The following is a 17,746-nucleotide window of genomic DNA, read 5'->3' as shown; positions in this document are numbered from 1 at the left end:
CCACTTCTTTTAAGACCCTAGGATGCAGGCCATCGGGTCCAGGGGACTTGTCCACCTTTAGTCCCATTAGTTTGCCGAGTACTTTCTCTCTAGTGATAGTGATTGTTTTAAGTTTCCCCCCCCCACTCCACCCCACCCCACCCCACCCCAATAGCCCCTTGATTATCCATTATTGGGATGCTTTTAGTGTCTTCTACCGTGAAGACCGATACAAAATATTTGTTCAAAGTCTCTGCCATTTCCCTGTTTCCCATTATTAATTCCCCAGAATCATCCTCTAGGGGACCAATGTTTACTTTAGCTACTCTCTTCCTTTTTATATACCTGTAGAAGCTTTTACTGTCTGTTTTTATATTTTTGCTAGCTTACTCTCATAAGCTATCTTCTTTCTCTTTATACAAAAGCAAAATACTGCGGATGCTGGAAATTGGTCACATTGCAACCACATCTCTGTAATGCCTATCAGATCATACCCATTTATTTCTATTTGTGCTGTCAACTCATCTATCTTGTTACGAATGCTGCGTGCATTCAGATATAGAGCTTTTAATTTTGTCTTTTTACCATTTTTCCCTACTCTGACCCCTCTTTCTGTGTATACGCTCTGTCCCTTCCTGTCACACTCTGGTTATCATTACCCCTATCGCTACCCTGCACTTTTGCCTACTTATTTTTCTTTGACTTTTTTAATTTCCTCTCAGCGTATCCCTCCCCCGCCCCCCATTATTTAGTTTAAAGCCCTATCTACAGCCCTAGTTATTTGATTCGCTAGAACTCTGGTCCCAGCATGGTTCAAGTGAAGACCGTCCCGATGGAACAGCTCCCTCTTACCCCAGTACTGGTGCCAGTGCCCCATGAATCGAAACCCATTTCTCCCACACCAATCTTTGAGCCACTCGTTCATCTCTCTGATCCTATTTACCCTATGCCAATTTGCACGTGGCTCAGGTAGTAATCCAGAGATTATTACCTTTGTGGTTCTGTTTTTTAATTTAGTCCCTAGCTGCTCATACTCCCTCAGCAGAACCTCTTTCTTTGTCCTACCTATGTTGTTGCTACCTACATGGACCACGACAATTGGCTCTTTCCCCTCCCACTCTAAGTTCCTTTCCAGCCCAGAGGAGATGTCCTTAACCTTGGCACCAGGCAGGCAACACAGCCTTCAGGACTCATGCTCTTGGCTGCAGAGAAAAGTGTCTATCCCCCTAACTATACTGTCCCCTACCACTACCACATTTCTTTTTGCTCCCCCCACTTGAATGGCTCCCTGTACCACAGTGCTGTGGGCAGTTTGCTCAGCCTCACTGCAGTCCCTGCTCTCGCCCACACAGAGAGTAGGAACCTCATAGCTGTTGGACAAGAGCAAGGGCTGAGGCTCCTCCACCACTACCTCCTGGGTCCCCATAACTGCCTCACTTGAAGAGGAAAGATTTGCAGGGCTGTGGGGAAAGAGCAGGGGGAGTGGGACTAATTGGAGAGCTCTTTCAAAGAGCTGGCACATGCACGATGGGCCAAATGGCCTCCCCCTGAGCTGTAGGATTCTATGATTCTATGGTTACAACTGGTATGATAAAGTTAAAAGTTACACAGATCTCACAGCTACCTTTAGTTCTCCACTCACGCTAAAAAACAGCGCAATAGAGAGAGAGCGAAATATCAGGTGCAGCAATCTCGTTTGTTTTAATTACGTAAATGCAGTCACTTATTTTTTACATTTTCCTCCATTGCAAGTTAGAAATTAGATCGCGCTGCACCCACTAGACGGGCTTAAAATGGGAGTGCAGCGTAGATTTACCAGAATGATACCCGGACTCCAGGGATTACATTACGAGGAGAGATTACACAAACTAGGGTTGTACTCCCTGGAATTGAGAAGGTTAAGGGGTGATCTGATCGAAGTTTTCAGGATATTAAGGGGAACAGATAGGGTCGATAGAGAGAAACTATTTCCGCTGGTTGGGGATTCTAGGACTAGGGGGCAGAGTCTAAAAATTAGAGCCAGACCTTTCAGGAGTGAAGTTAGGAAACACTTCTACACACAAAGGGTGATAGAAGTTTGGAACTCTTTTCCCAAATGGCAATTGATGCTGGATCAATTGTTAATTTTAAATCGGAGATTGGTAGTTTTCTGTTAACCAAAGGTATTAAGGGATATGGGCCGAAGGCGGGTACATGGAGTTAGGTCACAGATCAGCCATGATTTCATTGAATGGTGGAACAGGCTCGAGGGGCTGAATGGCCTCCTCCTGTTCCTATGTTCCTATGATCCTAAAACGGGCCTCTAAGGGCCCAATTATGGCAGGCTATGTGCAAGCACTCATTCCTGCAGCAACCGCCATATAGATAAAGGCTCGCCCAGGGCATGCGCCCGATTTGGGCATTAGGCCCCTTTGTACGTGCGGTTAGGAGTCCCAAGGCCTGTTTGAGCCCCGCGTTCCGCCATCAGTATTCTCAGGCGCCAGCAACCAAACCAGCAATCCTTAGAGAGGAGCCGGGAGACTGCCGTCGGAGAGGTAAGTTTTAATCCATTGACTTAGCTTATGGCGGAGCCGGGAGGAGCGGGAAATTTGCGAGGCAATGCCATCTACTGTTCACTGTTCCCCTCGCCCCCCTCCCCCCAGAGTCCTTCCTCACCCCCGCTCCTGGACACACCTCACCACCTCGGCTACTTTGAACACTGGCCAAAGTCGGCACCTCCCAGGATAACAGATGCCGAAGATGTTAATCTGTCGCTGATTCTGTGCATCATTTTATAATTCTCAAAAGACACTTTTCCAGGGAGCAACGTCCCTTTAAGATACAGCTCAAGGAGCAATTAATGGATAAAGATAATATATTATTTAAAAGCGAGCGAGCGGAAATCATTGTGTGCTGAAGCCCACCCACAGCCCTCTGAACACAGTGGAAACATTTCTCACGCATGAGGGAAGAGATTCTCAGTTTTGTTGCTGTACAAAAAAAATGCTTGTGGACATTTATCATCTCGAATAACCCAGCTGGAAAATACCAGCTCTGGTGACTTAGAGTCTCTCGCCAATTCTGGCAACGGAATAAGAAGCCATAAGCTCAGTACTAGGAACAGAGGAACAAGAGGAGGCCATTCAGCCCCTCGAGCCTGTTCCGCCATTTCTCTCTTCTTCTTAGGCAGTCCCTCGGAACCGAGGATGACTTGCTTCCACACTAAAACTGAGTTCTCAGGTGACTGATGAGTCCAATGCGGGACCTACAGTCTCTGTCACAGGTGGGGCAGATGGTGGTTGAAGGGGCGGGTGGGTGGGGTGCTTGGGTTGACGTGCGCTCCTTCCGCTGTTTGCGCTTGGCTTCCGCTTGCTCCCGGCGAAGAGACCCGAGGTGTTCGGCGCCTTCCCGGATGCTTCTCTCCACTTTGTGCGGCCATTTAATTAGATCACGGCCGATCTGTATCTTAACTCCCTCCACCCGCCTTGGTTCCGTATCCCTTAATAACCTTATCCAACAAAAATCTATCAATCTCAGTTTTGAAATTTCCAATTGACCCCCAGCCTCAACAGCTTTTTTGGGGAGAGAGTTCCAGATTTCCACCACCCTTTGTGTGAAGAAGTGCTTCCTGACATCACCCCTGAACGGCCTGGCTCTAATTTTAAGGTTCTGCCCCCTTGTTCTGGACTCCCCCCACCAGAGGAAATAGTTTCTCTCTCTCGACCCAATCAACTCCTTTAATCACCTTAAACACCTCGATTAGATCACCCCTTAATCTTCTATACACAAGAGAGTATAAGCCTGTCTGTGCAACCTGTCCTGGTAATTTAACCCTTTTAGCCCCGGTATCATTCTGGTGAATTTGCGCTGCCCCCCCTCCAAGGTCGATATATCCTTCCCGAGGTGCGGGGCCCAGAACTGAACGTGGTCACTCCCGATGAGGTCTAAGGAGGGCTTTATATAAATCGCAACATGACTTCCAGTCCTTTGTAATCCAGCCCCCTCGAGGTAAAGGCCAACATTCCATTAGCCTTTTAAATTATTTTTTGTACCTGGCCACTAGCTACAAAGGATAATGCTCTTTCAAGCAAAAAGCAAAACCCAATCTATTTTATTAGATGATTCTATTGTGATATTGAATATTAATCCTTATAAACCATAGCAACAATATGCATAGTTTTTCCAATTAGGTTCAAGACAACAACAACAACTTGGATTTATATAGCACCTTTAATGTAGTAAAATGTCCCAAGGTGCTTCACAGGAGCGATTATCAAACATATTATGACACCGAGCCACATAATGAGATATTGGGACAAGTGACCAAAAGCTTGGTAGGTTTTAAGGAGCACCTTAAAGGAGGAGAGCGAGGCGGAGAGGTTTAGGGAGGGAATTCCAGAGCTTGGGGCTCAGCTAGCTGAAGGCACGGCCGCCAATGGTGGAGCGATTAAAATCAGGGATGCGCAAGAGGCCAGAATTGGAGGAGCGCAGAGATCTTGTAGGGTTGTAGGGCTGGAGGAGGTTACAGAGATAGGGAGGGGCGAGACCATGGAGGGATTTAAAAACAAGGATGAGAATTTTAAAATCAAAGTGTTGCTGGGCTGGGAGACAATGTCCCAAGTTGAGCACTCTTAAAACCTCTGCAGATAGACATCTTTTTATCATATGCTCTAGAATATTATTAAATTTTTATTCAGGGTAACTGTTCTGCAGTGAAGCCAAGAAACTATCTTTGCTTGCATTTCTTTCATCTAAATATAAATAGACTCTTGAGTGGGCTGATCTTCATAGCTCTACTATAGTCTGAGTTAGATTTCACATGCACATTTCAGAGCCCTGGTCTTTTCAATACACAGGGGAATACAACCTCGCAAAATCTTTGATGCCATTTTTCCATAATGTCATTATTACCAACAAAAGCCTGATAGTTCTGAACATATTGATCATGTTTCAGCCTTGGCTCAGTGGGCAGCACGTCTCGCCTCTGAGTCAGAAGGTTGTGGGTTCAAGTCCCACTCCCAGAGACTTGAGCACAAAAATCTAGGCTGACACTCCAGTGCAGTGCTGAGGGAGTGCTGCACTGTGGGAGGTGCCGTCTTTTGGATGAGACGTTAAACCGAGGCCCAGTCTGCTCTCTATTTGGAAGAAGAGCAGGGGAGTTCTCCCTGGTGTCCTGGACAGTAGTTATCCCTCAACCAACATAACAAAAACAAACAGATTATCTGGTCATTATCACATTGCTGTTTGTGGGAGCTTGCTGTGCGCAAATTGGCTGCCGCGTTTCCCACATTATAACAGTGGCTACACTTCAAAAAGTACTTCATTGGCTGTAAAGCGCTTTGAGACGTCCGGTGGATGTGAAAGGCGCTATAGAAATGCAAGACTTTCTTTCATTATTCAGTATCAAGAAATAATCAATTCTTCAAATATGTATAAAAATAAGATTCAGGTAACAATTATTGAGCTGTTGTCAATTGGCCTCGGAGGGGGAGCAGCGCAGATTGACCAGAATGATACCGGGGCTAAAAGGGTTAAATTACGAGGACAGGTTGCACAGACTGGGCTTGTATTCCCTCGAGTTTAGAAGATTAAGGGGTGATCTAATCGAGGTGTTTAAGATGATTAAAGGAGTCGATAGGGTAGAGAGAGAGAAACTATTTCCTCTGGTGGGGGGAGTCCAGAACAAGGGGGCAGAACCTTAGAATTAGAGCCAGGCCGTTCAGGGGTGATGTCAGGAAGCACTTCTTCACACAAAGGGTGGTGGGAATCTGGAACTCTCTCCCCAAAAAGCTGTTGAGGCTGGGGGTCAATTGCAAATTTCAAAACTGAGCTTGATATTCTATGATTATCTTATTGTTACCATTTTGCTATATCTCTTAAATTTCCCAAATGAGTCCTCGGTCAATGCTTCCCATAACGCTGCCTACAGGCTTGTGCTGAGAAACTCCCTGGGTTGATTTACCTGCCAATGCCTCTCGCTACCCCTGGAAGTGCCGGCCCAACACTCGGAGCCTCCTCTGATAGCATGGTTGAGATTGGGAAGTTTTCCTGTGGAGAGTCAGGGGTCTGAATCTATGGCCCACCATTCCTTTGCGCACAATATTGGAGCATCTGTTGATTTTGTGGAAACTATGCCATTTTTCTTTTGTTTTAAGTTTAGGAAATTACTACATTAGGTATTAACTACCTTCATCTTTGATCTAAAATTCTCAAATACCTCCAAGGCCTCACCACCACCACCCCCCCGTCCTCCGCCTCCTACAACCCTCCGAGATCTCTGCGTTCCTCCAATTCTGGCCTCTTGCACATCCCCGATTCCCATCACTCCACCATTGGCGGCCGTGCCTTCAGCTCCCTAGGCCCTAAGCTCTGGAATTCCCTCCCTAAACCTCTCCACCCCTTTCTCTCGTCCTTTAAGACGCTCCTTAAAATCTACCACATTGTCACCTGCCCTAATAACTCCTCGGTGTCAAATTTTGTTTCTATAATCACTCCTGTGAAGTGCCTTGGGACATTTTACTAACTTAAAGGTGCTATATAAAAAATGCAACTTGTTGTTTGCTGTTGACCAGTGGCGGTAAATTTTGCACTTGTGTCTCGACCTTTAACCATCGTGAACCAACAGGTAGGTCGTTAGAGGGTCATCTAAAAAAAGGTGAATGTAATAACAATTTATAAAAATAATGCTGCACAGTGGCCTTGGAGCAGAAGGATGGATTAATGCAGCATCATTCATTTTAGTGACATGAATGAGAATTGCATTTCATGGAAAGGCATTTAATCAGGGGCAAGATTAGCCCAGTTTAAGGCTTCACATTTTTCATCATTTTTAGAAAGGAAGTGCCTTACTGCAAATCACAGATGTTTGTGTCGTCCTATGCTGGTTTGGTAAGCCACTTAATACGCACACAAACCAGCAATCGACCCTTAGACACCTGGGGCCTCATCATCCCATTTTATTGTGTCATTCTGGCTAAGGGAGCGCCGAACTGTCGGGGGGGGAAGTACTGAGGGAGCGCTGCACTGTCGGAGGGGCAGTACTGAGGGAGCGCTGCACTGTCGGAGGGGCAGTACTGAGGGAGCGCCGCACTGTCGGGGGGGAAGTGCTGAGGGAGCGCTGCACTGTCGGAGGGGCAGTACTGAGGGAACGCCCCACTGTCAGAGGGGCAGTACTGAGGGAGCGCCGAACTGTCGGGGGGGAAGTGCTGAGGGAGCGCTGCACTGTCGGAGGGGCAGTACTGAGGGAACGCCCCACTGTCAGAGGGGCAGTACTGAGGGAGCGCCGAACTGTCGGGGGGGAAGTGCTGAGGGAGCGCTGCACTGTCGGAGGGGCAGTACTGAGGGAGCGCCGCACTGTCAGGAGGGACAGTACTGAGGGAGCGCCGAACTGTCGGGGGGGAAGTGCTGAGGGAGCGCTGCACTGTCGGAGGGGCAGTACTGAGGGAGCGCAGCACTGTCGGAGGGGCAGTACTGAGGGAACGCCCCACTGTCAGAGGGGCAGTACTGAGGGAGCGCCGAACTGTCGGGGGGGAAGTACTGAGGGAGCGCTGCACTGTCGGAGGGGCAGTGCAGAGGGAGCGCCGCACTGTCGAAGGGGCAGTGCTGAGGGAGCGCTGCACTGTCGGAGGGGCAGTACTGGGGGGTGTTGCAATGTCGGAGGGGCAGTACTGAGGGAGCACTGCACTGTCGGATGGGGCAGTACTGGGGGGTGTTGCAATGTCGGAGGGGCAGTACTGAGGGAGTGCTGCACTGTCGGTGGGACAGTACTGAGGGACCGCTGCACTGTCGGGAGGGACAGTACTGAGGGAGCGCCGCACTGTCAGAGGGGCAGTACTGAGGGAGCGCCGCACTGTCGGAGGGGCAGTACTGAGGAAGCACCGCACTGTCGGAGGGGCAGTACTGAGGGAGCGCAGCACTGTCGGAGGGGCAGTACTGAGGGAGTGCCGCACTGTCGGAGGGGCAGTACTGAGGGAGCGCCGCACTGTTGGAGGGTCAGTACTGAAGGAGCGCCGCACTGTTGGAGGTGCAGTACTGAGGGAGCGCTGCACTGTCGGAGGGTCAGTACTGAGGGAACGCCCCACTGTCAGAGGGGCAGTACTGAGGGAGCGCCGAACTGTCGGGGGGGAAGTACTGAGGGAGCGCTGCACTGTCGAAGGGGCAGTGCTGAGGGAGCGCTGCACTGTCGGAGGGGCAGTACTGAGGGAGCGCCGCACTTTCGGAGGGTCAGTACTGAGGGAGCGCCGCACTGTCAGAGGGACAGTACTGAGGGAGTGCTTCACTGTCGAGAGGGACAGTACTGAGGGAGCGCTGCACTGTTGGAGAGGCAGTACTGGGGCGTGTTGCAATGTCGGAGGGGCAGTACTGAGGGAGCACTGCACTGTCGGAGGGGCAGTACTGAGGGAGTGCTGCACTGTTGAAGGGGCAGTACTGAGGGAGCGCTGCACTGTCGGAGGGGCAGTACTGAGGGAGCGCTGCACTGTCGGTGGGACAGTACTGAGGGACCGCTGCACTGTCAGAAGGGACAGTACTGAGGGAGCGCTGCACTGTCGGAGGGGCAGTACTGAGGGAGCGCTGCACTGTCGGGAGGGACAGTACTGAGGGAGTGCTTCACTGTCAGAAGGGACAGTACCGAGGGAGCGCCGCACTGTCAGAGGGGCAGTACTGAGGGAGCGCTGCACTGTCGGAATAAGCAGTGCTGAGGGAGTGCTGCAGTGTCGGTGGGGCCGTACTGAGGGAGCGCCACACTGTTGGAGGGGCAGTACTGAGGGAGTGCTGCACTGTTGGAGGGGCAGTACTGAGGGAGTGCTGCACTGTTGGAGGGGCAGTACTGAGAGAGTGCTGCACTGTTGGAGGGGCAGTACTGAGGGAGTGCTGCACTGTTGGAGGGGCAGTACTGAGAGAGTGCTGCACTATCGGAGTTGTCGTCTTTCAGATGAGACGTTAAACCGAGGCTCCGTCTGTCCTCTTCGTGAATGTAACAGATCCCACAGCCACTATTTCGAAGAAGAGCAGGGGAGTTCTCCCCGGCGTCCTGGCCAATATTTATCCCATAACTAACATCACTAAAACAACAGATTATCTGGTCATTATCACATTGCTGTTTGTGGCAGCTTGCTGTGCGCAAATTAGCTGCCACGTTTCCTACATTACAACAGTGACTACACTTTTAACAAGTACTTCATTGGCTGTAAAACGCTTTTGGATGTCCTGAGATTGTGAAAGGCGCTATAGAAATGCAAGTGTTTCTTTCTTCTTTCTTTCCTTATTGGATTTATTAGTAAATATCTTGGCCTAGAAATTCAGTTTGGGCCCGCCAGCTCGCTTGCGCCCAGAAGTTACCGCTGCGCGCGGAGCCACTTGCGCCCGCCGGAAATTCAGTTTCAGCGCCCCAAGTCGAAGCCGGCCGCTATTCAAGGGTGTGGCCGCCCCCGCTTGGGGCGCTGAAACTGAATTTCGGCGCGCTAGGTGCCGCAGCGCCACCCGCTGCGGAGCGGCAGGCTGCGGTACTGCAGGCCTTCCTCCCTCTCTTAAGGGGGAGGTGCCTGCAACAGCGAGATCGCCGCTCGCTAGTGCCGGCAAATGAGCCCGGCACCACGGAGAAGTGCCGGGCTCCCGGAAAACAGCCGGCAATGCCACGGGGGGGTGGTGGAGGAGGCCGGGGAAGGAGGTGCGGGCAGGCGGCCGCCGAAAAAGCGGCCGGCCGCACCTCCGCCTTAACTCACCCCACTAAGGCTGCAGGACGGCCCCGTTTTCAGATCGCTGTTTGCGGCCGCTGCGGAAGAGGCAGCCGCAACTCAATATGGCGGGCGGGGCGGTAGCGGGGCACTGCGCACACCGATGACATCATCGGTGGCGGCGCAGCGCTACTGGCTAACGCCGCCATTACCGCAGCGCTGAATATCGGCGCAATCTCAGCAAGTGGCGCAAAAGCCCTCTTTGGGCGAAAACTGGGCGCAAAGCCTACTGAATTTCTAGCCCCTTGTATTTAAGGCCCCTGGTTTTTGATTCTCCCACAAGTGGAAACATTCTCTCCACATCTACCCTGTCCAACCCATTCATCATTTTGAAGACCTCGCTCGGGTCACCTCACCTCTAAGTATTCTCATTTCTAGAGGAAAAAGCCCCAACCTCTTTAATCTTTCTTGATAGCTGTAACCTCCCAGTTTTGGTACCATCCTTGTAAATCTTTTTTGCACTTTCTCCAGTGCTTCTCTGTACTATGCAGACGAGAACTGTGCACGGTGCTCCGAGAAGGAGGCCATTCAGCCCATCATGCCTGTGCTAGCCCTAACTTCCAGTAGAAAATAATATCCTTCCTTACCTAAGGAAGGATATACTTGCCATAGAGGGAGTGCAGCGAAGGTTCACCAGACTGATTCCTGGGATGGGGGGATTGTCCTATGAGGAGAGATTGAGTAGACTAGGCCTATATTCTCTAGAGTTTAGAAGAATGAGAGGTGATCTCATTGAAACATACAAAATTCTTACAGGGCTTGACAGGGTAGATGCAGGGAGGATGTGTCCCCTGGCTGGGGAGTCCAGAACCAGGGGTCACAGTCTCAGAATAAGGGGTCGGCCATTTAGGACTGAGATGAGAAATTTCTTCACTCAGAGGGTGGTGAATCGTTGGAATTCTCTACCCCAGAGGGCTGTGGAGGCTCAGTCGTTGAGTATATTCAAGACAGAGAGCGATAGATTTTTGGATTCTAGGGTAATCGAGGAATATGGGGATCAGGCGGGAAAGTGGAGTTAAGGTAGAAGATCAGCCATGATCTTATTGAATGGCGGAGCAGGCTCGAGGGGCCGAATGGCCGACTCCTGCTCCTAGTCCTTATGTTCTTATGAAAATGTGCACTGCTTTATGGAGCGGGCTGGTTTGCAATAGTAACGGTTTTGATCGCTCCGTCAGATACAAATTTGCATTTCCAAGTGACATACGTCAGATGATAGTAATATGATTAATAGTCTTGTAACTTCCTGCAAACGTTTCACTGAGGCACTAATGGAATCACCTCTCTGGCTGCTCCGATAACCAAGTCATGCTAAGGTCCCTTATCCATCAGAGATGCTGATGGCTGCCATGCAGCACAAAATTATGCGGTGTTATTATTTTGTTATTTAGCAAATGATAATTAGGCACCTGGTTGAAGGCTTCAAAATCTGTCAAAATGCGTCTGTTGTGATATAGACCTGAACCCTGGCCTCAGATCATAGTAAGCGTGTGGATGTTTTTACAGAGTGACAGTCTGTTTCAGGTAATGAATATAGTTAACATTCGACTGATTAAAGCTTTCCAAAGCTGTTGGCATTTTGCAGTAAATTAATCTCCTAATCAAATTTCCCCGTGGATCTCAGCCCTGCCTTATACTGCATGGTATGTCATTAAAATTGGTTCCCAATCAACTTACTAAAGATGATGAGGCCGGCAAAATGCATGAGGCAGCTGAGACGTGAAGGGCTCCATTAAAACCCATTGCCTCTGAGCATGTCTTTAACCCATTGGGAATTGCAGCCAGAGAGCATGGAAGGTAATTAGTAGGTGAGAGGGACCATAGCATGGTACAGCACAGAAGGAGGCCATTCGGCCCATCGTGCCTGTGCCGGCTCTTTGAAAGAGCTCTCCAATTACAAAGGAAATATTCTCACCGAGATCTTCAGGTGACCCCCCCACTTAAACTATGGGGGAGAAACTCGAATGGTCTGTTGTCATCTGGTCCCTCAGATGAGATCAATTTTCATGGTTTCCGTCCATTGTTTATGAAATATTAACAATTATTCAGTAACAAAAAATGAACATAGAAACATAGAAGATAGGAGCAGGAGTAGGCCCTTCGGCCCCTCGAGCCTGCTCCACCATTCAATGCGATCATGGCTGATCATCCAAATTCAGTACCCTGTCCCTGCTTTCTCCCCATGTCCCTTGATCCCTTTAGCCTTAAGAAATATATCCAACTCCTTCTTGAATATATTTAATGAATTGGCCTCTACTGCCTTCTGTGGTAGAGAATTCCACAGGTTCACCACTCTCTGGGTGAAGAAATTCCTCCTCATCTCTGTCCTAAATGGCTTACCCCTTATCCTTAGACTGTGACCCCTGGTTCTGGACTCCCCGACCATCGGGAACATCCTTCCTGCATCTAGCCTGTCCAGTCCTGTTAGAATTTTATAAGTTTCAATGAGATCCCCTCTCATTCTTCTAAACTCCAGCGAGTACAAGCCTAATCGACCCAATCTCTCCTCATACGTCATTCCTGCCAAGTCAGACCATTTATTGCCTTGAGCTAGTATTCCAAGAAGTCTCATTTTTGGGTGTCATGATCAATATCAGTGCCCAAGTTGCTCCATTCAGTCAATGTGTGTTGACCCTCCTAATAAAGGCTTTTATTTCTTATATCGGACCACAGTAGCTATAATGTCATTTCAATACTAAGTGTTATGCAAGCACTTGATATCCCACATTTTTCCCACTCTAAATTGGTGGTCTTTTAGATCAGTTTTGCCCAGACCTTTTTGCTTGTTTCCGATGACAAATCATGCTATTAGTGAATGTTTGGATGTACGCTGTAAGATACACGATGAGCCGAATCTTGCTGGAACAGCAACGGCGTGTTAACGACGCACGCTGTTATTAATGGGCAAATCGGTCAGCGAGTTCAGGGGATGGGGAGATACGCCGAGAGCCGCGAATCTCCAGAACTCGCTGGTGGATTTACATAGAAACATAGAAGATAGGAGCAGGAGTAGGCCATTCGGCCCTTCGAGCCTGCTCCGCCATTCAATGAGATCATGGCTGATCATCCAAATTCAGTACCCTGTCCCTGCCTTCTCCCCATATCCCTTGATCCCTTTAGCCTTAAAAAATATATCTAACTCTTTCTTGAATATATTTAATGAACTGGCCTCCACCGCCCTCTGTGGCAGAGAATTCCACAGGTTCACCACTCTCTGGGTGAAGAAATTCCTCCTCATTTCAGTCCTAAATGGCTTACCCCTTATCCTTAGACTATGACCCCTGGTTCTGGACTCCCCGACCATCAGAAACATCCTTCCTGCATCTAGTCTGTCCAGGCCTGACAGAATTTTATAGGTTTCGATGAGATCCCCTCTCAATCTTCTAAACTCCAGTGAGTATAAGCCCAATCAACACAATCTCTCCTCATATGTCATTCCTGCCATCCCAGGTATCAGCCTGGTGAATCTATGCTGCACTCTTTCCATGGCAAGAACGTCCTTCCTCAGGTAAGGCGACCAAAACTGCACACAATTTACACACAAATGGCATCTCGCCCGCAGCCTCCCCGTTATTTTTAAGAGCTTGCTGGATTCGCGCATTAATTGCCCATTAAACTCGCCGCAGAAAGTTAGGGCTGGAAATTAACAGCGCAAGTACCCTTTTAACAATCATAATTGTTAATGCAATGCCAATCAATCTCTCCGGCCCAGAAAGGGAACAATTTAAACTGTGGAGTCTCATTTCTGCAGGTAATAAATTGTTCCCAGAGATTTTTAAATTTTAAATTTTTCAGTGTTTTTCTTACTTTTCCTTTCTGTCTCTTTCTTCTCTCTCTCAATCTTTCTTTCCCTCTCTTTATTTCTCTTTCTGTACCTGATTTGACTCTAATTCACCCGATTTCCTTCTCCGGTCGTTCCTCTGTTTCTTTCTCAGTCCTTTAACCTCACGGGTTAAGGAGACAGACTGTTGGTCCCGTCGTTCACCGAGGGCCCCGTTGCCCTCACTGCCCCGTTATCAGCTCGCACTGAGCCAGCGAGATGCAGGGTAAATTATATTCGAGCTGAACGATGTGGGGGAAAAGTCTAACTAACGGGAAACGCTCCAGCAAGAGTTGGCCCAATATGTTTTCCTGGTGACTGACTGCTGTTTAATTCCTTAGTAACAATGCTGAAATGAGGTCCCCTCCTAGAGTTTAGAAGAATGAGAGGTGATCTCAATGAAGCATATAACATTCTTAGAGGGCTTGACAGGGTAGCTGCAGGGAGGATGTTTCCCCTGGCTGGGGAGTCGAGAACCAGGGGTCACAGTCTCAGAATAACGGGTCGGCCATTTAGGACTGAGATGAGGAGGAATTTCTTCACTCAGAGGGTGGTGAATCTTTGGAATTCTCTGCCCCAGAGGGCTGTGAATGCTGAGTCTTTGAGTATATTCATGGCTGAGTTCGATAGATTTTTGGACTCTAGGGGAATCAAGGGATATGGGGATTGGGCGGGAAAGTGGAGTTGAGGTCGATGATCAGCCACGATGTACTCCTGCTCCTAATTCTTATGACATGTTCTTATGATGCATTGATACAGTAGGGTGAGATATCAGACCTCTTTCCATCCTTACAGAGGGAGATACATCCGGCTCATGGCAGTACACAGGAGATGACCAAGTTAATTGGCTTTAAGTACTTCAGCCTTGCAGCTATCTATATCTGTGCCTGATCCTTTGACTTCCAACATTAGTTCCTTTGTAAAACAATGAAAAACTTACAGGCTGCACGAACCTGCATTTTTTAGTGAGGTTTTCATAGAATGATACAACACAGGAGGCGGCCATTCGACCCATCGTGCCTGTGCCGGCTCTTTGAACGAGCTCTCCAATTAGCCCCACTCCCCCTGCTCTTTCCCCACAGCCCTGAGAATTTTTACCCTTTTAAGTATTTATCCAATTCCCTTTTGAAAGTTACTATTGAATCCGCTTCCACCGCCCTTTCAGGCAGCGCATTCCAGATCACAATAACTCGCTGCGTAAAAACATTCTCCTGTGTCAGCTGTGGCTCAGTTCTGTATTAGAAGGTTGTGGGTTCAAGTTCCACTCCAGAGACTTGAGCACAAAAATCTAGGCTGACACTTCAGTGCAGTACTGAGGGAGTGCTGCACTGTCGGAGGGTCAGTACTGAGGGAGCGCCGCACTGTCAGAGGGGCAGTACTGAGGGAGCGCTGCACTGTCGGAGGGGCAGTACTGAGGGAGTGCTGCACTGTCGGAGGGGCAGTACTGAGGGAGCGCCGCACTGTCGGAGGGGCAGTACTGAGGGAGCGCCGCACTGTTGGAGGGGCAGTACTGAGGGAGTGCTGCACTGTCGGAGGGGCAGTACTGAGGGAGCGCCGCACTGTCGGAGGGGCAGTACTGAGGGAGTGCCGCATTGTTGGAGGGGCAGTACTGAAGGAGTGCTGCACTGTCGGAGGGGCAGTACTGAGGGAGCGCCGCACTGTCGGAGGGGCAGTACTGAGGGAGCGCCGCACTGTCGGAGGGACAGTACTGAGGGAGCGCCGCACTGTCGGAGGGGCAGTACTGAGGGAGCGCTGCACTGTTGGCGGGTCAGTACTGAGGGAGCGCCGCACTGTCGGAGGTGCCGTTTTTCGGATGAGACGTTAAACCGAGGCCCCGTCTGCTCTCTCAGGTGGACATAAAAGATTCTATGGCCACTATTTCGAAGAGGAGCAACGGAGTTCCCCCCTGGTGTACTGCCCAATATTTATCCCTCAATCAACATCACTAAAACAAATGATCTGGCCATCAACACATTGCTGTTTGTGGGAGCTTGCGGTGTGCAAATTGGCTGCCGCGTTTCTTACATTACAACGGTGACTACACTTCAAAAAAAAAAGTTCTTCTTTGACTGTAAAACACTTTGGAATGTCTGGCGGTCATGAAAGGCGCTATAGAAATGCATGTCTTTCTTTCGTTTTTTCAGCTCCCCTCTGGTTCTTTTGCCAATTATCTTCAATCTGTGTCCTCTGGTTACCGACCCTCCTGCCACTGGAAACAGCTTCTCCTTATTTACTCTATCAAAACCCTTCCTAATTTTGAACAGCTCAATTAAATTCTCCCAAGTATTGTGATAAGTCAGGTTACCATCATCCTACGGAATCGGTGTGCGAGAGAATCCCGAGGATTTACAAGTTTGCCCCATATTCTCTGCAAGTACTTGTTGGTAATGGGGACTGACTGAGAGAGTCAGACTTCACTTTCAACATCAGAGGCAACACATCAAGCATTATCTTTTGAGTGTTTTATTGATGCCAGAGTCCAAGGAGAGTTACAAGGTCACAGCATAACTTGTCTCTTCATCACTGATTCCTTGACTGATTCTAACAATTCAACCAGTTTCTAGTTCGAGTAAGCACCTGCTCCATCACTTTACGTACTACAATGGTGATATCTTCAAGCCAAATACAAGCTGTCCCTTCTTTAAAACAAACTTGCGCAGCCCTGATTTTAATTGCTCCACCTTTGGCGGCCGTGCCTTCAGCTGCCTGGGCCCAAAGCCCTGGAATTCCCTCCCTAAACCTCTCCACCTCTTTTAAGACGCTCCTTAAAACCTCCCTCTTTGACCAAGCTTTTGGTCACCTGTCCTAATATCTCCTTATGTGGCTCAGTGTCAAATTTTTTAAAATAACACTCCTGTGAAGCACCTTGGGATGTTTAACTACGCAAAAGGCGCTATATAAATGCAAGATATTGTTGTTGTAGTCATTTTTCCAACTTATTTTACATAGAATTACATAGAATTTACAGCACAGAAACAGGCCAGTCGGCCCACCTGCTCCATGCCGGTGTTTCTGCTCCACACCAGCCTCCTCCCACCCCTCTCCATCTCACCCTATCAGCATATCCTTTGATTCCTTTCTCCCTCATGTGTTTATCGAGCTTCCCCTTAAATGTATCTCTGCTATTCGCCTCAACCACTCTCTGTGGTAGCGAGTTCCACATTCTCACCACTCTCTGGGTAAAGAAGTTTCTCCTGAATTTCCTATTGGATTTATTAGTGACTATCTTATATTGATGGCCCCTAGTTTTGGACTCCCCACGACATGCCATGACGTGTATTGATTGCCATGTGGAAGTTTTCAGGGTATGTGAATTAAAGTTCACCTAATCTATTTACCAGGGAACTGTAACCTTATTGAAATAAATGAAGTGTGATAGCGTAACTGTACAGGGATCTCAGACTATTGTGTCAGCTGTGGCTCAGTGGGCAGCACACTTGCCTCTGAGTCAGAAGGTTGTGGGTTCAAGTCCCACTCCAGAGACTTGAGCACATGAAGCTAGGCTAACACACCCAGTGCAGTGCTGAGGAAGCGCTGCACTGTCGGAGATGCCGTCTTTCGGATGAGACGTTAAACCGAGGCCCTGTCTGCTCTCTCAGGTGGACATAAAAGATCCCACGGCACTATTTTTAAGAAGAGCAGGGGGAGTTATCCCCGGTGTCCTGGCCAATATTTATCCCTCAACCAACATAACAAAAACGGATCATCTGGTCATTTATCACATTGCTGTTTGTGAGAGCTTGCTGTGCGCAATTTTGGCTGCTGCGTTTCCCACAACAGTGACTACACTTCAACACATTGGCTGTGAAGCGCTTTGGGACGTCCGGTGGTCATGAAAGGCGCTGTAGAAATGAAAGTCTTTCTTTTCTTTTTATTACAAATACTGGGGGTGTATCTATGCCATTCGCCTCAACCACTCTCTGTGGTAGCGAGTTCCACATTCTCACCACTCTCTGGGTAAAGAAGTTTCTCCTAAATTCCCTATTGGATTTATTGGGAGTGGGAGCTGATAACAGCGCGACGAGGGCCACGGGGCATCTGGGACCTCAGTGAACGACGGGACCAACAGTCTGTCTCCTTAATCCATGAGATTTAAGGATTGAGAAAGAAACAAAGGAACGACGGAGGAGGAGATCGGGTGAATTAGAGTCAAATCAGGTAGAGAAAGAAAAATAAAGAGAGGGAAAGAAAGATTGGATTAAGAGAGAAAAGAAGACATTTTGAAATCTCCAACAAT

The 17,746-nt window shown here is 48.8% G+C and overlaps 1 protein-coding gene across 2 annotated transcripts in view; it reads left to right on the top strand.

Moving 5' to 3' along the window:
• The window catches only part of itgbl1 (integrin, beta-like 1), a 273,038-nt gene that overhangs the window by 218,289 nt on the left and 37,003 nt on the right, over positions 1–17,746 (top strand). The gene's annotated exons all lie outside the window — the stretch shown is intronic.

Source organism: Somniosus microcephalus, chromosome 10 (genome assembly GCF_052327205.1).
Source record: "Somniosus microcephalus isolate GS21.2 chromosome 10, FLI_Smic_1.0, whole genome shotgun sequence".
In the NCBI taxonomy this organism is placed as follows: Eukaryota; Metazoa; Chordata; class Chondrichthyes; order Squaliformes; family Somniosidae; genus Somniosus; species Somniosus microcephalus.
Note: the sequence above shows the minus strand (reverse complement) of the source record. Positions and strands in the feature narration are given on the sequence as shown.